Consider the following 24,095-nt stretch of genomic DNA (forward strand, 5'->3'; position numbering starts at 1 on the left):
CTTTGGATTAAAATATAGACCGATGTTGGAATCCCGGTTGTGCGTGTATAAGCTGTGTAATAACATTGGGCAATTCACCTAATTCCTCTGAGCCTTTACTTCTTCATTTCTTAAGTGAGATAATTACACCTAATTCATAAGATTTTTGAAAAGATTTACAATAGAAGCTCAATTTTAATTATCACCCACAGGCATTAAAGTCTGCTGTGTGATTCTCATTGAGGTTGTGAGTGAGCGGATGTAGCTTTCTCTAGCCGATCTGTGCCAGGAGACAGGAAGGGTCGGAGGTGTGCGAAGCCTCGTGCCTCCTGTGCTTCTTTGCACACTTTTGTCACCCCTGGTGGAGTCACCTGGGTGTGGTTAAGCCTTCACGGAGGTGGTTTGCACGGTTGGCGTTCCCATCTGGATGGAGGAAGCCCCTCAATGCTTGCCCCACCTGTCCGCAGGTCACCCAGGGGGCATTTATCACCCCACAGCCAGAGGCTCTGAGGCTGACACCATAGGATCTTTTGCGTCCTCTCTCTACCTTGTACTGACAGGCAGAACGGTGCCGTGGTAAGCAGCACGGGTTGTGACGGCAAACTGACCTGTTTTCAAAAGCTGCCTCTGCCACGGGCCACCTCCAAGCCTCGATTTCCTAAACGGTAAATGATGATCAGAATAGCCTTTATTTATTTATTTATTTATTTATTTATTTATTTATTTATATTTTGAGAGAGAGAGAGAGAGAGAGCAAGCTGGGGAGAGACAGAGAGAGAGAGAGAGAGAGAGAGAGAGAGAGAGAGAGAATCCCAAGCAGGCTCTGCACTGTCAGCGCAGAGCCCCACGTGGGGCTCGAACCCACGAACTGTGAGATCATGACCTGAGCCAAAGTCGGACGCTTGACCGACTGAGCCACCCAGGCGCCACGATCAGGGTCATTATGAGAATGAATGGCCAACACATACTGAGTCTATTGAGTGCTGCCTCCATACCACTCAAAGGCTTTGTGTTATTTAAGTCATTTCTCCTTTCATCTCTGTAAAGTATTGTTACAGTCGTAGAAACTGAAGCTCAGTTTCCATTGCTTGCCCCGGGACCCGCAGCCATATTAGTCTGGCTCTGTGTCCATGTGGCTAGCTACTATGCAACCTGGCCTAAGAAGAGGAAGTGAAATCAGGCACAAACATTTCCTGGCACAGTGTCTGACTCTTAGCAAATGGTCCATACACGATAGGTAGTGTTAGTTCGATAGTTACTGCTCATCGGAGACTTTGTGAACTCCTGTTTGGGTCCCACCTGAACCTCTGCTGTGTCTGCTTCCAGCATTTGTACTCTGACTTCTCAACAGATACAGTCACAGGGCAGATGTGGGGAGCCATCCCGGCTGAATTCTCCCGAGACATTGGAGATTTCAGCGGACAGTTGGGCAGATGGGCCGACAGGACCAGCAGTGACCATCATTCATCCCCTGGGTAATTTGGCACCTAATCTCACCGAACTATTGAGAAATCTGTTTTATTGGCAAATTACTTCAGAACTCGTGAATCTTGGCAAAAATGTGGCCGTCATTTAGGTTAATAAATGTTTCCGTGTGATAATTTCCTATGTGAGTTATAAATTTGGTTATATAATTTGCAAGGAAATTCTTTTATGTTAATGGTGTGTGGGAGCCGGAGGGGAATGAGGACAAAGGTAAAGTTAGTGGGGTGGTTAACAGTATAATTCTGCAGGGGAACCTGGGTGGCTCAGTCAGTTAAGCCTCCCACTTCAGCTCAGGTCATGATCTCATGGTTCGTGGGTTCAAGCCCCACATGAGGCTCTGTGCTGACAGCTCAGATTCTGATTCTGTGTCTCCCTCTGTCTCTTCCCCTCCCCCACTCGCACTCTGTCTCTGTCTCTCTCAAAAATAAAATAAACTTTAAAATGGGGCGCATGGGTGACTCAGTCAGTTAAGCATCTGACTTCAGCTCAGTTCATGATCTCCTGGTCCATGAGTTCCGCCCCCCCACGTCGGGCTCTGTGCTGACAGCTCAGAGCCTGGAGCCTGCTTCCGATTCTGTGTCTCCCTCTCTCTCTTCCCCTCCCCCGCTCAAGCTCTGTCTCTCTCTCAAAATGAATAAACGTTTAAAAAAGTTTTTAATTTTTTTATTAAAAACAAACAAATCAGTGTAATTTTGCAAATATCTCAAATAGGTTAAAAGAGAAAACCAGATGACAAATAAAGGAGCTATTAAGGAAAATGCAATTGCATTCCTACTGGACACATATTTATCACCACTGAACTCATGTCTTACAGCTTTTCTGAAAAAGAAACTATCAAAGTGACCATAAAGTGATTCTACTTTGCATCAACTGTTTGATAGAGGAAAGAACAAATGTTCTTGGGCACTGCCACCAGATGGGCTGGGATTTTAATATCAGCCTTCATGCTTACCAACTGTGCAAACTTGGGCAAGTGACTTAACCAATCTGAGCAGAAATTTCTTCTTATCTAAAATTTATCCAACAAATTTGCTGTAAGGTCGAAAGCATGTAAAATTTTTGTCACCTAGGAGATGCTCAATAAATGGTAATTAATGTTCAGTTTTTCTCTCTTTTTTTTTAATGTTCATTTATTTTTGAGGGGAGGGTGAAGGACAGAGAGAGAGGGGGACAGAGGATCCAGAGAGGGCTCTGCACTGACAACTCCCAGGCGAGGCTCGAACTCACAAACCGTGAGGTCATGACCTGAGTTGAAGTTGGCCGCTCAACCAACGGAGCCACCTAGGTGCCCCTGTTTGGTTTTTCTTTGAATAAATTCCTATGACCTAAGTGAGGGAGTTTATTCAAGGCATTTATCTAGATGTTTATTAGAGGGATTTTTAATCCAAATTATATGCATCAAATTGTTTACTTGAGTGGAAAAATTCTGGAATGAAGAATTGACTTTCTAACGACTAGACAAAGCTGAGTAAACTATCTAATCAGTTCAGGAACGAAAGCAGTGCCGGGGGGCTCAGAGGCTGGCCTTCCCTTCTGCCCATTGGTTCAGTTTATTGCTGCAAGCTTCTAATTTGTTTCAGTGATGGAGACATGGCCATTCCATCTCCCCTTTTGCCCTGGAACTAGGACTATATATTTTTTAATACGTTATTTTTACTTTTTAAAAAATGTTTTGAAGTAAACTGTACCTCCAACATGGGGCTCGAACTCACAACTCCAAGATCGAGAGTCCCATCCTCCACCACCTGTGCCAGCCAGGCACCCCAGAACTGTATTCTGAAATAGGGACAACGGGATTTAGAAAATTCCTTTTGCACAAATATAACTCGTTTACAGCTAGTTATTGAAATATCCAGTGACAGCATAATAAAAATATGAGACCTTCGGCTAATGGAATGCTCTGGTTTACTATTCCCTGTGAATGTGGTTGCACACATTTGGAAACTGCTCTCTTTCATGTATTTAAAATAGCATCTAATAGTAAGGCAGTAATTTATTAAGAAGTAACTTGCTGATCCGAAAGCGCTGACGTGATTTCAAAATGTATTTAAGATGAATCCAGCTCAATGAGGCTTATACATATAGTTTGGGGAAATGAGGAGCTTATTATGGGATTGTCATAGCCACCTCAAAATGGCAAATGAAGATAAATTCCAGAAATCAGGACTGCATGTTGTAATCAAGGAGGAACCTTCCCACAGACTGAAGCAAACTTGGAAAGCAAGTGAATGGGAGATTAAACAGTGAAGTCTGAGTAAGATTACTTGTTCCCCTGTGATTAAAGCCTGACAGTCTCCATGAGTCAAAATGTAAACACATCCTAGTTCTGGTGGCCCTCGCCGGTTGAGCGTTTGGCAAAGCACAGCTGCCTCAAATTTACCATTGAAAAGGTGTTTTGGGGGAATGAACCTAGCTACCGTCTTCCTTCGTGCATGTGATTTATTATCCACCATAAGCGTTTTCTATGATGGGAGTAAGCATTTTTCTCATATTCTGGTGACTTTTCTACAATTTGAAAAATTGAAAAATATATTTGAGAAATATATTTATAATTTATAATCCCCTTATGTTTTTCATACCTAATTCACAAAATATTCAAGAATTTCCCGTTACGTGCTTAATTTTAAGGTCTGAATTTTTAGATGCCTTCCTTTTTCTGAGCTGGAAGCTTTACTGTGCACTACTCCAAACGTATAGACGGACAAACAAATACATACCAAGAAGCGCACGGTATAAATGAGAGGAATCTAAGTATGAAATCAGCTAATAATAGGAAAGCTAATGTTTATTCTGTTACCTACTGTTTGACAAACACTGTGCTAAGCATTTTAGAAGAACTATTTCTGTTTTTTTTTAAAGTTATCTATTTTGAGAGAGAGAGAGAGAGAGAGGGTACAAGTGCGGGAGGGCCAGAGAGAGAGAGGGAGAGAGAGAATCCCAAGCAGACTCCCCAGTGACAGCACAAAGCCTGATGCACGGCTCAAACTCACGAACTGTGAGATCACGACCTGAGGCAAAACCCAGAGTCAGACTTAACCAACTGACCACCCAGGTGTCCGAGAAGAGCTGTTTCTTTTCATTTTTTTTTCATTTTTTTTAAAATGTTTATTTATTTTTGAGAGAGAGAGACAGAGCACAAGCTGGGTAGGAGCAGAGAGAGAGGGAGACACAGATTTGGAAGCAGGCTCTGGGCTCTGAGATGTCAGCACAGAGCCCGATGCGGGGCTTGAACTCACAAACTGTAAGATCATGACCTGAGCCGAAGCCAGATGCTCAACCGACTGAGCCACCCAGGAGCACCTCTTTTCATTTTTTTTTTTAATTTTTATTTATTTTGAGGGAGAGAAAGAGAGGCAGAGTGTGAGCAGGGGAGGGGCAGAGAGAGAGGGAGACAGAATACGAAGCGGGCTCCAGGCTCTGAGCCGTCAGCACAGAGCCCGACAGGGGACTCGAACTCACGAACCGCGAGATCATGACCTGAGCCGAAGTCAGACGCTCAACCAACTGAGCCACCCAGGCTCCCCAAGAACTGTTTCTTTTGATCAGCAATCCTTACAAGACAAAAATCCCAGTGTCCCAGATTATAAGAATAAAGGGTTTTGAAAATCTTAATTGTCGATAAGGAATTAAATCCCTAAATGAAACTAGGGAACTATTTTACAGGTGATTTCTTGGCAATTTGAAAAATTAAAGTTTTCCTAAAATTAGCTGTATACTGAAACCTACTCATCATACACTGCAAGTGTCTACAGTCAAATTTTAAGTGATTTCTCTGCTTTGTTAGCCATTTTTATCAGAATTTATATGAAACTTCCAGTTGAATCTCCAAGTGAAACCAAAAAGATAAAACCTTTTCCATATTGTAAGTCAACAAGATCTTAGAACTTTTGTTCATTCCTGGGACTGTGTTAACTACCTACTGTGCACCACACCTTGAGGACACAAATAAAGTCACGAATTCCGCCCTCAAACAACACCCAGCCTAGTGAGACAGATATGTAAACAAACCACAGCAAATGTAACGTGCAGCACATCATACAATAGAGGCAGGGAGAATGGAGACCCAAAGAGGAAGTAGTCAATTTTCACAGAAAAGAAAGAACCAAAAAAGGAAAATTCTAAGAAAGTTCATGAAAGCAGTGACACAAAAGGTAGTGTCTTAGGGGCGTCTGGCAGGCTCAGTGGATGGAGCACACAGCTCTTGATCTCCAGGCTGTGAGTTCGAGCCCCACATTGGGTGTGGAGGTTACTTAAAAAAAGAAAAGAAAAAAGGCAACGTCTTAAATGCAGATGAAAATCTGTGGCTTTTGGTGGTTGTTCCATTTACTTATATACTCAATCTACTTTTTTTGTCAAAAGATGAATTCCTTTAAAAAAAAAAAAAGCATAGGATTCTGTATCTCAGTCACCTACCATTCCATACTGTTTTCTTTCCCATTCCCGACATTCTGTTTCTCGCAGCACTTATCTTAACTTCATTTTGTTCTTTTAAGTAACTAATCAGATTGTTTTCCTATCAAATGAAAATCCATCTCTACACTTATGACCCAATCTAGTGATGCTCCATACAATTCTCACAAGGAGACAGGTACAAGTATGTTTATTCCTGCATTGTTCATCAGAGAAAAATAATGGAAACAATTTAAAGATGTGTCAGTAACAGACTGGATAAAATGTGCCCCTTTTATACAATGCAATACCGTATAACAGTGAACTACAACATGTGTATTAATACGTGTTGAGTGAAAACTTGAGAAGCATACAATATGTCATTTAATAAATATGGAAAAGAGGCCAAAAACCATTATTGTTTATGGATACATATAGAGTGTAAGTATTAAAAAAAAAAAGCACACAAAAATTAAAACTCAAAATTCAGGGATGCCTGGCTGGCTCAGTCAGTAGAGCATGAGACTTAGATTTCAGGGTCATGAGTTCAGGTCCCATGTTGGACACGGAATCTACTTCAAAACAAAACAAAACCAAAAACACCACCTCACAATTCAGGATACGTGTTAACTCTGGATGGCAGGAGAAGAATGGGACAGTTTGGTTACAGGGACTTTAACTACATGTGTAAGATTTTACTTTGGAGGGGTGAAAGAGAGGAAGAGAAGAATAAAGGAGGGAGAGAGAGAATGAGGAAGAGAGAGAGATCCAGAGCAAATATGGCAAAATTTTGTTACATGATTGAACTGGGTAGTAGATACATGATTTGTTGTTATATTATTCTCCATACTTTTTTGCATGTTTGAAATATTCTATAATAAAATAAAAGATTGCTGGGGCGCCTGGGTGGCTCAGTTGGTTGAGCATCCAACTCTTGATTTCTCCTCAGTTTTGATCACAGGATTGTGGAATCGAACCCGCATCAGCATCCACACTGAGCGTGCGGGCTACTCAAGATATTCTCTGTCTCTCTCTCTCCCTCTGTCCCACTCCCCCTTCCCCCCAAAATATTGCTAATCTTTATAATATTAGTCCACAATGTTACTAGCCAAATCTAATAAATAGTTAAACAAAAAATTATAAGGTAAAAAATTAGCAAACATGTACATATAATTTTTTAGTTTTAATAAATGTATTTGCTTCTATGGGAGATAATATTTACTTGTAACTTTCCCACATCCCTTCCAGAGCATTCTTTATTTTTTTAATGTTTTTATTTATTTTTGAGAGAAAGAGCACAACCAGGGGAGAGGCAGAGAGAGAGGGAGAAACAGAATCCTGAGCTGTCAGCACCGAGCCTGATGTGGGGCTCGACCCCATGAACTAGTGAGATCATGACCTGAGCCAAAATCAAGAGTCGGACGCTTAACCAACTGAGCCACCCAGGCGCCCCTCTTCCTTTTCTTTCTTAAGTCGTCTCAGGACTTTTAAGGAAGAGGTTCAGAGTTTAGCAGGCCTCCAAATGAAAAAGCATAATATTGGGGCGCCTGGGTGGCTCAGTCAGTTAAGCGTCTGACTTCAGCTGAGGTCATGATCTCGCGGTTTGTGAGTTCGAGCCCCGCATCGGGCTCTGTGCTGACGGCTCTGAGCATGGGCTTGCTTTGGATTCTGTGTCTCCCTCTCTCTCTGCTCTCTCTCTCTCTCTCTCTCTCTCTCTTTCTCTCTCTCAAAAATAAATAAACATAAAAAAAATAGGATAAAGATTTGAAGAGAGGCCATATTCAGGGAAAAGAACCCAGAGCTGGGGGGCGGGAGACCTAGCTCCTAGGGCTAATTCTGCTACCAACTACATACAACTAGTAGGGTGATTTTAGAGTGTTCACTTAACCTCTCCCTAAACCTTCGTGTCATTGTTTGTAAAGTGAAATATTCAATCTGATGACTCTACAGTCCTTTTCAGATCTAAAAGTCTGTAATTTGGTATCCTAAATCATAGCAAGACATGAACCCTTAGAGTTAACCACAGGCAATAAAAAATTCTCATTAGCGATTTCCACAAGGCTGATAAGTAAGGTAGAAGTATGTCTCTAGACCTGAGCTTAAGCAGATCATTCCTTCCTCCCCAAAAGAGAGATGGAAGGTATATGCACTGTGGAAATTAACACGAGCTCTTTGGCATCTGCAAGAGATCATGGAAAACTACCATAAAGCCAGAGAGTGGAAAGCTCAGATGCAGCCACTCCATAAATCTTTCGGGAGCTGTTGTGTTTCGGGCATGGTTACACACTAAAGGATACAGTCCCAGCCCTCAAGAAGCTCAAAGTTTTTGTAGGGAAGACAGAAAAAGAATTAGACGCTAAATATTGTAACACAGGCACGTACAATGTGTTACAAACTCAGATGAAGCACTTAATCCTGACTAGGGAAATCAAGGAAGACTTCCTAAAGGAGACCAAGTTTAAACTCAATTCTAAAGGATAAATGGGAATTAGTTGAAGAAAGAAGCAAGTAGGAACCCCATATGAGAAGGCAGAGCAGCGATATGAGAACATGGTTATTTCAGTAAAGAGCAAGTACCATGGTATGGCTATAACTTAGAGAAGAGAGATATGGCAGGAGATGACAGTGGCCATTTAGGCAAAGGTTAGATCATGAAAGGCATTGAATGTCAACCAAAGGAGTTTAGATTTTTAACAGTAATGAGGAACCACTTTAAGCCAAGGACAGAGATAAGATACAATGTGAATTTCAGCTAAATCTTCCTAAAAGCTCTGTGGATGATAGACTGTAGGTGTGGGAGACAAGTCAGGGGGGACCAGTTGTAAGACACCAATATAGTAATCCAGGTGACAACTGAGGAGGGCCTGGGGGGTGACAAATGTTCTTGTTCTCGAAAAGGTAGAAAAGGACAGATTCTGGAAACTGTAGATCGGTCAACCGTATTTTCGTCTCTAGAAAACTCCAAAAATCACCTACAAGGTCACTGGGGAGCCTTGGAAGATATGTTGATCACTAGGAGCCACTATCAGTTCACCCAAAGAGGCATCCAGGCCAGCCCTCTCCTTTGTGATGGGTCTGCCAGATTAAGAGATCAGAGGATGGTTCGATAGTCAGTGTGCCTTGACTTCTCCATACCAATACTACCCTACACTTTGTTTCTGGCCTTGCCCCTTACCACAATAACCTGGATAAAGGTTTCCCTGGAAGACCTGTTGAGACTTCAGTGAGACTTACGCAACTCAGAGATGGGTCTTTAAATCCAAAAAAAGGCCAAACAGAAAGTACTGGGCCTTGCCTAAAACTACTTCCCAATTTCAGAGGCTGTGGCAGCCAATCCCCTGTGAGCCTTGATATGTCAAGGATTCAACACGATACTCCAGATGAGAACTGACCAGGCTGTCAAAGCCAATTAATTTTGTTTCATATCAGTTATTCTCAGTGTTAATCCTTATGTCAACTTGACTCGTTCCCAATGGATGATTATGGGTCTCCAAGATCTTGCCAGCCTCTCTTCCATCCCCACCTTTGGGCTCTTTGCACGGCTGGTTCTTGCCTAGAATGCCCTCTCCCCATGCCTCCCTTCTCTGATTCTAGGCCTCAGCTGGAAGACCTTCTCTGGCTTTCCTACCTAAGGGTCGGGTACTCCTCAGTTTCACCATCTCTGGCCCTTGTTTTCCTTCAGGACATTCATTACAGCCTGCACTGATTTGTTTGTCCACCTTCTTGTCTGGTTTCATTTGGTTTTGTCTTGTCAGTCTCCCCATAGGAATTAGAATTCCCTGAGGGCAGCGACCTGGTCTGTCTTATTCATCGTTGTATGTACCATGGTGTCTGGAACATAGTAGGCTGTCGATTAATATTGAATGAATGAATGAATGAATGAATCTCTGTTTTCCTTGATCTAGACTTGGCTCATTTATAAGACTCCAGTTGGCTTCAGCCTCTCCACTTTGCTTTCTGCCCTGACCAGCCACCAACCTTCTCATCCACACAGTATCCTCTGTCACCCTTCGCCCCTCCCCAGCTCAGCCCTTCCAGCCTGAGCTCTCCCCTCAGGCTACGCAATGAACAATGTGTCTTGAAGCGGTTTCTTTGCTGCCTCAGTGGTCAGCTGGAGCTGTTAACCTCAGCTGATCCTTGCAAAAAACACAAAAAACAAAGAACAGCCAAAACCACAGCTGCCTTGGGATGCTACAGCCAATCCTTGAGTACTGACTCTAATTATCAAATTTACATCATGCACAAAGTTGGCAGTGTGGCTAATAAAATGGTGAATCAGTATCATGATGATCTGGAACAATCACATCTTTGGTCAGTCACATCACTGGCACACTATTTTCAAGGTGGGCTCCACATCTTAAGGGGGGGAAATGTTGAAAACTTAAAGCATGTCCAGAAGAAGGCAATGAGTTTGTAAACTGTTGGAACAGGAATGGGGCTTACCACGGCCAGGACTCGGCAGCCAGACTAGGTTTGAATCCAGGCTCTACTACTTACTATGTGATATTTATAAATTAATTAACTTGGTGCCTTTGGTTTTCCCAACTGTGAAATGGGGCTAATAACAGTGCCCATCTCATAGGGCGTAGTGAGGGTTCAGTGAGTGGACACACGCAGAGCACGTAAAATACTGTCAGGCACATATTAAGTGCTCTTATCAGTGTCTGACGTTATATGAAGAATGGTTAAGAAACCTGTTTCTGGTCGAATGCTGTGAAAAGGCAAGACCATTAAAAAAGACTTTTGATTTGGGCCCAGGTCATGATCTCACGGTTCGTGAGTTTGAACCCCCCGCCTAGGGTTCTGCACTAATAGCACAGAGCCTGCTCAGGATTCTCTCTCTCCCTCTCTTCTCTCTCTCTCTTTCTGCCCCTCCCCCATTCGTGCTCTTGCTCTCTCTCAAAATAAACAAACATTAAAAAAAAAGGAAAACAGTTTCTTCTTACTGATGAGATGAAAGAAATACGCTGTCATATACATTTTTTTTTAATATCATTTTCTGTGCATTTGGTTTCCTAACCAGAGTATAAGATACTATATGTCAGGGGCCGTATCTTTTTCTTTTAGATTCCCAAACAGAACCTAATATACTGCACTGCACACAGTAGGTGCTCGATAGATGCACTGAATTTCAGGAGTTGCTGATCTCACCAGACGTAAATCGATTTGACAATAATCAGATGATTAATACCGTTAATATGAAGTAAATCTATGGCATTAGAAGACCGGAATCTGCCACAATCCTCTGCTTCCTGTGTTACCCAGGTATTTACACAGAAGGCAGCAATGGGAATTGTTAGGAAAACGTGTAAACAGATGAGGATTAAAATCCTGGTTGTGTCTCTAATTTGCTCTGTGAGTCCTGCCCTTAAGTTGCTTAGCATTTATTCGGGCTTCAATTCCCTCATCTGAAATGAAGGCGGAACACAGTAGTTATGAAAGCAAATAAGAATTATGAGGAAGGGCATCAAAGACATGACTGGGCAGAGATCCATTTCTGTCAAATCTCCCGACAGAGAGATCCCTGGTTCCACCTTGGCAGGGTCACCACTTCCCACGTTGTCCCAAGTCCCTGCTTCAGTGAGGTGGTCAGTGAGGCCTGACTGAATACTAGGAAAGGATTCTAAATCCATCAAGGTTCACAGTCAAATTACCCTCCATTAGGACTCCTAACCAGCACTGTAATACAGACGGAATCACACAGAACTTTTGGGGAGTGGGCAGATACCAGCTTTAGGATGTGAAGGGATTGGGGTGAGGGAGCAAGATTTGGCATCAGGTGGTGTAGGTACCCATCCGTGTAGGGTATCCAAGCTGCAAAGATCCCTCTCTGCCAGGTGAGGGGATGGGGGTGGGTGATGGGGGATGCCAAGTGAGGGGATGGGGGATGGGGGTGAGGGGATGGGAGAAAAGAAGGGAATCAATATTGCCCTGCTTCACTACACCCTAGAGACGCCCAGACAAGACGGCCATACGTCTCAGTCCATTCGAGCTGCTGTAACAGGGTACCATAGACTGGGTGATTATAAACAACAGGAATTTCTTTCTCACAGCTCTGGAAGTTGGGACGTCCAAGATCAAGGCACTAGTAGATTTGGTGTCTGGTGAGAGCCCACTTCTGGTTCACAGATGGCAGTTTTCTGGCTGTGTTCTCACATGGGGGAAGGGACAAGAGAACTCTCTGGGGTCCCTTTTATGAGAGCACTAATTCCAGTCAGGATGGCTCCACTTTCATGACCTAATTACCTCCCAAAGGCCCTACTTCCAAATACTATCACATTGGGAGTTAAGTTTCAACGGATGAGTTTGGGGGACACAAACATTCCGTCTATTGTACCATTCTTAAAAGAGTAAAAGAGGTTCATTTTCTTCGAAGACTCCTCATCAGTAAACCAAGGGTCGAGAACAATAAATAAATACACTACTTGCTGTTCTAAGACTGCATTGTGAGTTAATCTTGGTTCAAAGAAAATGAGACAGGCTGATGTTTCAACGCCAGAATGGTAGCAAAAAAAAAAAAAAAAAAAAAAACTGATGCCAAATATGGAAGTTTATTATATCCACAGTGGGGTAGAAAGCAAAGAATTAACAGGAACAAAAGTAACACATATGCCCCCAAATCTTCAGTTATCTCATGATGAGTCACTTGCTGAGAACAGTGGCTCTAGAGGGCTACACCATATTTTGAAACTATGCTAAGTAACAGAGTAAAGAGGAAGAAAAAGGATAGAGAATCTTATCAAGAAGGAAATGAGCCAAGCAAAAGCAAAAGAATCTCTAGAATACCTGTGAACTAAATCTATTTAGAAACCTCAGAGCCCCTTAACCCTTTGGGGAGGAGAACCATTGTTAATGTAGGCCCTTCATGGTTTATCTTTCATAGTTCTGAAAATTGGCCAAGTTCAGTCAGAACTACAAGACTGTGCTATTGTTTTTTTTTTTTTTAATTATATTATTGGAACATCAGCTTGTTGAAAACAACAACACATTTCAATAGAACAATACAGATCACATGAAATCAAATACAACATTTATAAGTGGATTGATTACTGGGGCAACTGAGTGGCTTAGTTGGTTAAGCAGATGACTTTGGCTCAGGGCATGATCTTGCGGTTCATGAGTTCAAGCCCTGTATCAGGCTCTGCACTGACAGCTCAGAGCCTGGAGCCTGCTTCAGATTCTGTGTCTCCTTCTCTCTCTGCCCTTCCCCCACTCACACTCTGTCTCTCTCTCTCAAAAATAAATTAAAAAAAAAAAAAAACATTAAAAAAATTTTTAGAAGTGGATTGATTTCTGACGCAAGCATTGCCTGCCCCGAGTGAACATGATTACCTGCCCCAGGAATAATATTCAGATAATGAAAGTTGAGCCCAAAGATATAACTTTCTTTATTGGTAGGTGGTTCTTGAGGTGGCTTATGGAAATAAAATTGAACAAATTTTCTACCTACAGCATATTGGATTCTCTTTACCATGTAATTCTTAGTTTCCTAATTTACTGCTTGATTGTTAACTCTTCATTTCAAAAACAATACCAGCTTCTGTAACAAAATTCTATTCATTCCCTCATGCTACAATTGTAGAAATTTCTTTACTCTTGAATTCCACTAATTTCCATTAATAATCATTAGATTAGTAGATTAAACTTTGTTAAGACCTTCTTTCATTGAAATGTTTATTAACCTAATTCTGCCATTCTCACTAGGGGGCTGTTAACTCAACAATATTTGTTCTTTTGTGTTTGTATTTCTGTTTATTCTTTTCCCCTCTAAAGTTAATCACTGGGGACTTTGTTTTTCCTGCTGTAAAATGAGTGCCTGCATCACATAAGCCTAAAATTAAGAAAACACATCTCAGCACCTATAATAAAAGTGACCTAATTGCAGAAAGAGACAATGAACTAGTTAAAAAGGGTTTCTTTCTTTCTTTTGACATATAAGCTATACAATAATTACTAAAAAGTACAATTCAGTCACATTTCTTCACTGAAGATCAAGTCTATTGGAGTGTTGGTATTACTGAAACCAAAGCACTTACTATTTAGTAACATCAAATTCTCTGATGAATAAGCTTCTGTTGAATGTTTACATTTTTTAAACAAGAACAGTGTTTCAGATTTCTTATGTACCTATTTATATTCATCATGTGAAACTGGAAACCATATGTATTACATTACATTATAATGAATCATTGCCACTAGGCCAACAGGAAGGAACAAAAAAAAAAAAAAAAGCCAAGGAACAATGCAATTTTTTCAGAGTTAACTGAATGCTAGACATTTTTCAATATAGCACCATTTTCTTTCTATGGAATAGACAAGAATGCCAACACGTATAGGTATGTGTATACTATATACGTATAATAGAATGCCAACATTTATAGGTATATGTATACTATATATGTATAATATATAGCATATAATTATATACATGCAGGCATTCATATGTAGATGTACACATAGGAATAAACACATATGATCAAATCCCGAAGCAAATACATTGTTCTCATTTCTCTCAGTAAAAAAACAAAAACAAAAACAAAAAACAAAAAACAACAAAAAAAAATCTGTATCTTAAAGTTGAATTTAAAAACCATTATAGGGGTGCCTGGGTGGCTCAGTCGGTTAAGCGTCCGGCTTCGGCTCAGGTCATGATCTCACAGTCCGTGAGTTCGAGCCCCGTGTCGGGCTCTGTGCTGACAGCTCAGAGCCTGGGACCTGCTTCAGATTCTGTGTCTCCCTCTCTCTCTCTGCCCCTCTCCTGCTCGTGTTCTGCCTCTCTTTGTCTCAAAAATAAATAAAAACATTAAAAAAATTAAAAACAAACTATTATAAAAAATCATCTTTACACACTATATCTAATCTACATCTAATATGTGGTTCTTTGAATGTCTATTTCCACATGTAGTGTGATTTTTCTTACAAAAGTTAAATTTTCTTCCAAGTTTAACACCTCACAAAGGTGATCACATATATTTCCTACGTAAAATTTCTTTTCCTGAGAGAAATCTTCTCAGAACGAACGACAAACTAAGAAGCAATAAACAAATTGATTTAAAAATCAACAACCCTTAAAATGAGCTCTTAAAAATGAGACTCTTTTTAATCTTGGTAAATTACCACATTGTAACTGATCCTTTCGCATAGTGCTTATTAATGCAGAAGTGTGTGACAGAGTAATCATTTTCAGTCCTGCAAGTTATTTGCAATAAGATTAGATTCTGTTTTCATTTCTATGTTGATTTTTTTTTCCAGTTAAACATTTTCCTTATCCTTATCTCCACATCTCCTCTAATTCTGGTAGCATCTGTAGATCCCTAACACTTGGCATGTGCTACTTCAGGCAAACATATCCCATGTACAATCTATATAAAGGAAGGGACCTCTCAACCTCCCTCCCTGTCTTATGTGATTTCAAAAACAAACTCAGCATTCAGTGGTATGCATTTATGGCCACTAACATTTTTTTTAATTTTCAGAGAAATCAAATTTTGAGTTGGTTATACTTAAGCTACAGAATTATGGAGTTTTAGGCAACAGCCCTTCGAGATTAAGTGACTTGCTCAACATCACATAGTTTAGCAAACAGAAGGCTTGCACCAGATTTCGAGTCCCTTTCCCAGGTGGGTAATCCCCAGTGTGTGTGCTGTAAGATAAATACAAATAACGTGTTGGGATCTTTATTGAAGAGAAAATGAGAATCAGCACTCTAAAATACCATTCAGTGCCATAGGATCCCAGGCTATTCTAGCCCTGTTCTAAACAAATAGAAATTCATAGATTTTATAAGTAAAGCCAAATTTTCAAATAAGGGGATAAAGCAAATTCAGCAGCATAGGAAATATGTGTGCTAAAAAAAGAATATGCCTCTTCTTATCTCAGCAATACTTCATATACATTTTCTTAACTTGAGAAGTCAAGCTAAATTTGATTAAGCACATTTTTACATATCACATGAGCCCACCACTAGTAGAGAAGAGAGTGGAAACCGAAAGAAATGCCACAGATTTCATGGTGTGATTCAGTTTCTTTCCAAATGACACTTCCTTTGAAAAGGCATATATTTGGAATTTGCCTTTTGGAAAATGCTTCTTTTCAATTTTCAAATATAATTCTGGTGTAATTAATCTAATCTGCATTTCAAAGCTTCTGGAGCTGAACTTTCTCCCAAGCACGTGATCTCTGTTTATGGACCAGAATAAAGAACAGTGTATTGAACACAGTCCAGAACGGTCAACATGGTGATAGCCATGACAGAGCTTCCGTACGTCATCAAAGGCATAGTCTTTCCAAGACGCCTTATCAGACACCTGTTTATCCTTGTTCTGTCCACGTTCAAGTGCCCAACAGACATTTTGCTGCTGCTACAACTCCTGCAAAGTAAACAGAACAGGTGCCCAGAAAAAGCATCAGATGAGAAAACAGATGAGATAGAAAATAAAGTCATACCCCTTTATGGAAGGTGGACCTGAGGATGAGGTCTACTTAAAACACTTATATCCGAGGCAGCTATACGAGGAACAAACAGCTAATTGCTAACTTAAGAAATGTTAAATTCTGGACTTTATGAATCAAAAGCGAAGTGTTTATCTTGACTTGACACTGGACAAGGCACCGGGGAAGAAGAAAGATGTGGAGCCATTGGCCAGTGGTCTTGGTTCTCCACATACTCATTTGCTTCAGAAATCAATAAAGTTGCCATGTTTACAGGAAATGCATCAGAGATTAAAATAGCAGAAGAAAATGGAGCTGCTGTTTGAGGAGGAACCAATCTGATGCAGAAGATTTTGCGTGATGAAATTCAATCAGACTTTTATGTAGCTGTGCCAGAAATAATGCCCAAGCTCAATCCATTAAAGAAGAAACTGAGGGGCGGAGGGGAGGAGAAAAGACTTACAAAGCTTACTTGGAATTCCATTGCCTGTGACGTCCCAAAAGTTCTTGAATTATTTAAATCTGGACACGAAATTAAGGTAGATGAAGAAAGGGAGACGTTTTTGAGACCAAAATAGCTACACTAGATGTCAAGTGACCAGATAGCTGCTGATCTACAAGTAGTTGTTCTGTTACCAGTGTAGGCACTGGACGGCTGAATCAGGGACCCTTTGTGGCATGTGCTTTCCCTGAAGTTTGTTACTAAGGAATGAGCCATTGTTGCCGAAAGTAGCAGGAGCCCAAAAAAGCAACAATGAAACTGCCTAGAAGTGTTGTACTGTGAAATTTTCAGTCAGTGGATTAAGAAGCAACAGAAAAACTTATAAAACTGTTAATTTAGTGTCTTATTATTTCTTTTCTTTCTTCCTTTCTTTTTTTCTTTTCTTTACTTTTCTTTTTCTTTTCTTTTTTCTTTCTTTCTTTCTTTCTTTCTTTCTTTCTTTCTTTCTTTTTTTGAGAGAGAGAGAGAGAATGCACCCAAGCAGGGGAGGGTCAGAGGGAGAGGAAGAGAGAAAATCTTAAGCAGGCTCCATGCCCAGCACAGAGTCCAATGGGGGACTTGATCTCACGATGGTGAGATCATGACCTGAGCCAAAATCAAGAGTCAGACCCTTTACTGACTGAGCCACCCAGGTGCCCTGGTGTCTTGTTATTTCTTGATCAGCATGCTTAAAAATGAATTTTAAGGCTGGAAAATCTTGTAACACTTTCAAAAGTAAGAAAATAAAATGTTCTCTGTGTCTGAAAAAAAAAAAAAGAAACAGTGTCTTAAATTACTAGGTAAGTTTTTGTTCTTTTCTTCAAATATTTACATGAATTATTTGAGCTTTGTATGGATGGAATTTTGAAATATTCAAATTCCTTGAAATATTTTATTATTTAAGGTTCATATTTATTAAATCCTGTAGCATGTACTTTTCTGTGGAAGTGAGGGTTCAGTTCAATTATCATTTCTTCAGTACAGACAGTATACAGAGCAGAGTCTGGGTGATGGAGGAAGTGTAAAGTAAGCCAGTCTTCAGAGATTTTACCCATCAAGGGGGAATACAAAGCGATAAAATACTTGTAAACCACAAGTTACAGAGGTCCTAAAAAGAGATACCTGCCAGCAGTGGCTAGAGGAAAAGCTTCAGAGAGAAGCTGGCACTCCAGATGGGCCCTGAAGAGCCAACAAGGGTATCACACGTGGGGTGGGGGGAAGTGAAATGAGGGGCTGAGGGGTCAACTTGACTCTTGCTCTCTTGTTCATTCATGAAGCCCCTTTTTTTTAGATAGGATAGGATAGGATAGGATAGGATAACCCATGCCGTCATCTTCTCAGCATGGTGCCAGCTCCTTTGGCGTCAACCTTGATTCACCCTCCCCACTGGGAAAACACATCTTGACTATCCCAGGCACCTGTTTCCGAGGGCTTACCTGCACCCCTTCGCCCACAGCGACTCCCCTGTTCAGCAATTCTGCAGGTCCCAAGCAGCCCTAAAGAAGCAGAGAGCAGGCATCACAATTCCATCAGAACTCCCAACAGATACCCATTCCCCCCCTCCCATCTCTTGAGTCCTGCTTGATGAGAAGACACCATTCAAACTAGAAATCTGGCTATACATGTGGCCCTGTGGCCCCATCCCCACTTCCAATGCTTCCTGACACCCCAAATGATAGTCCTTAACTTGGGGTAAAAAGCTTTTCTGTCCAGCTCTAGATCTTCCCTGTCCCTGGCTCACAGTGACTCTTTGTAGACCCTGCTGCACACACACATACACACACTCACAGGCACCATGTTGCTTCACTTCTGTTTTGCTTGCGTTTCCCCCTCTATGTGAAACACAAGCCTCTCTTCCCTGGGTTGCCACAATAATTCCTATCCATATGTGAGTCTCAGCTTGAATGAATTCTTTTCTTTTGATAGCTTCTTGCTCTCTCTAATACAACATTTTAGCTTTTCTAAACTGAAGCCATTACTCAGATCAGCACAATACATCCATCTTGAATTTTTGTCCATTCAATAGAGGATTGTTCCTCCTTTGGGGTAGGAGAGGGAATGAAGCTACGAATATTTATGTTAAGTCTTTTTTTGGTGGGGGCATCTAAAATAATAGATTTTGACACAAACTCATCAAAACATTGCCACATTTAACTCTCCTACTTCATTAGGAAACCACTGAAATTACCTAAAAGAGGAATGATAAGGGATCACAGCAGATGCATGAACAGGGCAATGGCAAAAAAGAGAAAATTCAAGGAAAGAGGATCAATAGAATGTGTAATTAACTGTCTCTGGAGAAAATAGGAGGAATCAAGGGAATGAATTTGAGCCTTAGAAACTAAGAGAAAGATAGTATCTATGATGGAATTTGGAAGGTTCAAAGGGGAAGAAATTTCTTTTTAATTTTAGAATTTTTTTATTGAAGTGTAATAACATACAATGTTATATTAGTTTCAGGTATACAACATACTGATTCAATAATTATATATATTACTCAGTGCTCATCATGATAAGTGCAGTCACCATCTATTATATTGTTGCCGATATTCCCTATGCTATACCTTTCATCTCCATGACTTATTTATCCCATAACTGGAAGCTTGTACCTCTTAATCCAAAAAAGGGAAGGAAATTTGATGGGACAGCAGGACATTAAGTGAACGTACAACCTGCAAATTTATAGCTATAGAACCTAGGGGGAAAGGAGTGCCTGGGTGGCTCAGACAGTGAAGCATCTGACTCTTGACTTCGGCTCAGGTCATGATGTCCTGGTTCATGAGCTCGAGGCCCACATCAGGCTCTGTGCTGACAGTGAGGAGCCTGCTTGGGATCCTGTCTCCTCTCTCTTGTGCTACCTTTCTCTCTCAAAAATAAATAAACTTAAAAAAAAAAAAAAGGACCTGGGTCGGGGGGGGGGGGGGGGACATCCTAGTGTGAAGAAGGTAGGGAATCATTTTAGAGATTACTGAAGACACAAGAATGTATAAAAAAAAAAAAAGAGAGAGAGAGGGTAAAACCAGTGCAAAGGCTGTGGCCTAGTGGGACATCTACAGTCACAAAATGAGAGGAGGAAGTGAAAGTAGTTTAAAAATTTAAAAAAAAAAGGAAGCATCAGAAGAGGTAGTGAACCAGGACAGTGGAGTATGGAATTAGCCAAAAGGAGAAAGGGATAAAGGACAAGCTGTCAACATTGTTGGATGCTGCTGAGGAGTGAAGGAAAATGAGGACTGAAGAAAAAAAAAAAAAAGCTGTTCAATTTGGTGATTGGGAAATGACATTGGCGACTTCAGAGAGCACAGTTTCCGAAAGCAAAGCAGGAGAGGAAGCTAGATCACGGACAGTCGAGAACAAAATGGGAGTGGACTTATTAAAGCCATGACGGTGCTTGGAGGGACCACTCCAGTCCAGAATGATAGTGATAACAGAGGGAATATCAAATGGGAGAGATGTTGGGCATGTTCACACTTCAAAACACCTCTGCAGCCCAGAAATGGAACAGAAACGATATGGTGAGTGGCCTAAAGCTATAGACCGGCTGGATTCTGCCAAAAGCCAACAGAGGCATTCAGGACCTGGTCTCATATGGTGCATTAGGGGCTAAACATCGTGTGAGGCAGAAGATTCACCTGAAATCAAGGGCTGGGATCAAGAGTCAGGAGCTGCCTAGGGCTACGGGCTTGTACAAACCTACATACCTAGGGAGGGTAGAAAAAGCAGACACAGTCTCCTAGCCAGAATCTGATCCAGGGGAAGAGATTGGATGTAAAATACTTTATAATAATAAGACAAGATCTGGCCTGGGAGTCCCAGAAACCACAAAGCTACCAAGTAGGGAAGGTTGAGTTCTGAGGGACAGAGAAAGGAAGGAAAGGGAGCAGGGAGGGAAGGATGATGGAAGGAAGTGCTGAGAAAGAGAGCCCAAAATAGAAGCATCACCGCTGAGAAGAGTTCACTCCGGACCAAAAAACAAAAAACAAAAAAGGATGGGAAGGTTATAAGACAAAGAAAAGACATTGGAAGTTTATATATTCAAATACTGAAAATATTGAAAGAGGTTTAAATACGCCTGTGTGTTTTGTCTGCCCAGCATCGATTTCCTTTTTTCCTAGTCACAGCATTCCAATTTTCCTTGGATAACCTGACTCACTCCCTGTCTACATGCATATTCTAACCCCCTAACTAAAATGATTGGTTCAGAGATGAGCAGGTGAGCAAGCCAATGAATTGGAATCAGTCCTAAAATTTTTGTGGATAGCAACACTAGAATAGAAGTCCCCTGCCTCTGGGTATTGCTGAAAGAATAGGAGGTAAGTCTGGCACTGCTGGCAGACTTTTTGTCATTGCACAGGGAGATCCTGCCTAGAAATGGAGCCAAGACGGAGAGAAATACATTAGAGAGATGGAAAAGGCAAGACCAAGACCTAATGGCAGCATCTCATGCCCTGGATCCAGCCATATGGGCTTCTTATCAGTTTCGTGAGCCCACACGTTTCCTTTTTTGATTAAGTTGGTTTGAATTTGTTTCTGTTATTCTTACCTAAAAGATAGCTGACAAAACAAAAATGAAGAGGCATAGGTGTTTCTCTTTGAAGATAACATGAGCAGCTACCTAGAAAATCTAAGAAAATCAACCGAAAAGCTATCAAAAACTAATGATGCAAGGTCAAATGCAAAAAAAAAAAAAAAATAGTCAACAAACTGATCGTTTTAAAAATAGGAAGTGTGATAAGAAAAAAAAACAGATTCCATTTACAATAGCAACAAAATTAGGAAATAGTCACCAATAGCACCATACCTTGCAGATATGTTCAAGAACTACAAGAAAAAGATTAAAACTAGACAAAGACCTGAATAGGAGGATTTAATGTTGTCAAGATAACACTTGTCTCCAAATTACTCATAAATTCCATGCGTTTCTAGTCGAACAAGAATTGATCAGTAGCTCAATGGAAAAGAATAGACAGCCCCGAGACAAGCTCAGGTACATGAGAAGTTAGTATTGTGATAAGGAAAAGAATGGACTCCTCAATAAAGGATATTGAAACAATTGCCTATTAGAAAAAACTTGTTACTTTTTTTTTTTTTTTGAGAGAGAGAGAGAGAGAAAGAGAGTGTGTACACACACGCCCACACGAAAGCAGGGGTGGAGCAGAGGGAAAGGGAGACAGAAAATTTCAAGCTCTGTGTCCAGTGTGGAGCCCAATGGGAAGCTCGATCTCACCACCATGACATGAGCTGAAATCAAGAATCAGAAGCTTAACCAACTGAGTCACTCAGGCACCCCTTAAGTTACTTTTTTACCTCATGTGATTTTTTTAAAAATAAATTCTAGGTGGATTTAGGTAGGGAAACAAAAACATTATCAAACTATTAAAGGAAAATATATAGAAGACCATGTTTAGGACCTTTGGGGGTAGAAAAGGTCTCCTGAAACAATATGCAAAATGCAAAAGCTGTAAAAAGAGAAGGACTGAAAAGATAAATAAAATTTATTTTATTAACCCTTTAAGTTTGTTGAACAAAAACTGTAAATGATATTAAAATTCCAGTTGTAGACAGGTGAGCACATTGTAACATAGATAGCAAAGGACTTACAAGTTCTTTGTTATGTGTCCTCAAGAAAAAGATAAAACAAAATAGGAAAATGGACAAAATATATGAGAGGCAATTTACAAAAGACGAAACATAAATGGCAAACATTTGAAAAGTTGCTCAGTCTCATCAGTTTGGCGGGGAATGCTAATAAAAACACGGGGATATCATTTTTCACACATTTGACCGACAATACATAACAAAGATTGGGTTAGCAAGCCTTCTGGAAAAGAGGTGCTCTCTTCTGTCATTGCTGGGAATGTAAACTGGTCAAGCCTTTTTGGAGAACAGAATGGGCAGTGGTCCGTCCAACTTTAGATGCATCTATCTTTTGACTCAGCAATCTCACACTGTGGTATCCACCCTACAGAAATACTCGTGTATGTGCAAAAGGAAAGCAGGTTGTTCACTGAAGTATTAAAAACTTAGAGCAGGTTGAGCACTGGGTGTTGTATGGAAACGAATTTGACAATAGATTTCATATTTAAAAAAATACAATAAATAAAAAATAAAAATAAAAACTTAGGGCAGGGGCGCCTGAGTGGCTCAGTTGGTTAAGCATCCAACTTTGGCTCAGGCCATGATCTCTCAGGTTCGAGCCTCCCATCAGGCTCCAAGAGCCTGCTTGGGATTCTTTCTCTCCCCTTCTCTCTCCCCCTCCCCTGCTCGAACTCTCACTCTCTCTCTCAAAATAAATAAATGAACTCAAAAAAGAAAAAAAATGAAAGCAACCTAAATGATCATCAAGAGAGAGACTGTTAAATAAATAGTGAAGCATCTGAGTCATGTAAGAATATGCAGTGCTTAAAAAAGAATTAGAACACCTAGACACAGAAAAATCTCCAAGAGACAAGGCTCAATTAAAAAAAAAAAAAAGCAAATTGAGGAACAATCCATACTATGTCCACACTTCATGATATGCAAAATTTCCTCTCCCTCTCTCTCTAAATCTCTCTAAATACACACCTATGTACATAAATAAATATACAGGTAAATCATGCAGTTATGTAAATCTCTGAAAAGATACATTCCAAACTGAGATCGGTGTTTGCCCCATGCAGGAACCTGAAATGGAGGTGGGGAGGAAGGGTAGAAAGAAAAATGTTTTATTTATCTGTGGTGTGATTTTCTTTTTTTTAAGATTCCTTATAACTTTATGAATGCGGGTCTTCACTCTGCTTAGGAAAAGACCTTCCTCCTTTCGAAAGTCCTGCTCCTTGTGGGCATCTGGGCCCCTGCGCTGCATTCCAGACTAGCTGCATTCCTGGTGAGGTAGTGAGTCAGCCCAGTGTGCCCCAGGCTAGGCCGGGGAACAGCAGTTCTGTGCTTCAGTCCTGGGTCAACAGTCACAAAGACGGACCATGGGTAAATCAGTTTCAGTTCCTTTCTGGTAGCCAGCTCATTTTTGGAGCAGACATCACAGAATGGAGCGAGAATGAGGGTCAAACGAATTGCCACTCCATAGGCCACTTCCCCCACCCCCACCCCTACCCCTGCCCTGCCCTCGGTGCCTCTGGTAACCAGCCAAACCCATCCAGCAGCGGGGAGCTGGAGATTTTAGGGGAATTGCTTGTGGAATTCGGGCACCGCTCACAGCAAAAGGGCAGGCTGGGGATACCATTGCTGGAAATTTTTTAGTGCAGTCAAGTGTTCCTTGTCCATCTGGCAGACTACATGGCTTTCCTGCACTCTTTTTGGATAATTGTAGGGTAGACAAAATGGCCCTTCACCCCAG

At 40.9% G+C, this 24,095-nt stretch overlaps 1 long non-coding RNA gene and 1 pseudogene across 1 annotated transcript in view; one reads left to right on the forward strand and one right to left on the reverse strand.

The window, feature by feature from the left end:
- The window catches only part of LOC106988605 (uncharacterized), a 35,220-nt pseudogene extending 18,292 nt beyond the window's left edge, over positions 1 to 16,928 (forward strand).
- Positions 16,929 to 18,060: 1,132 nt separating this feature from the next.
- The window catches only part of LOC128311272 (uncharacterized), a 35,057-nt gene continuing 29,022 nt past the window's right edge, over positions 18,061 to 24,095 (reverse strand). Inside the window, exon 3 of the long non-coding RNA XR_008289567.1 lies at positions 18,061 to 18,261. This is a non-coding gene — a long non-coding RNA (uncharacterized LOC128311272). The remainder of the gene's footprint in view (positions 18,262 to 24,095) is intronic.

Source organism: Acinonyx jubatus, chromosome A3, assembly GCF_027475565.1.
Source record: "Acinonyx jubatus isolate Ajub_Pintada_27869175 chromosome A3, VMU_Ajub_asm_v1.0, whole genome shotgun sequence".
NCBI lineage: Eukaryota > Metazoa > Chordata > Mammalia > Carnivora > Felidae > Acinonyx > Acinonyx jubatus.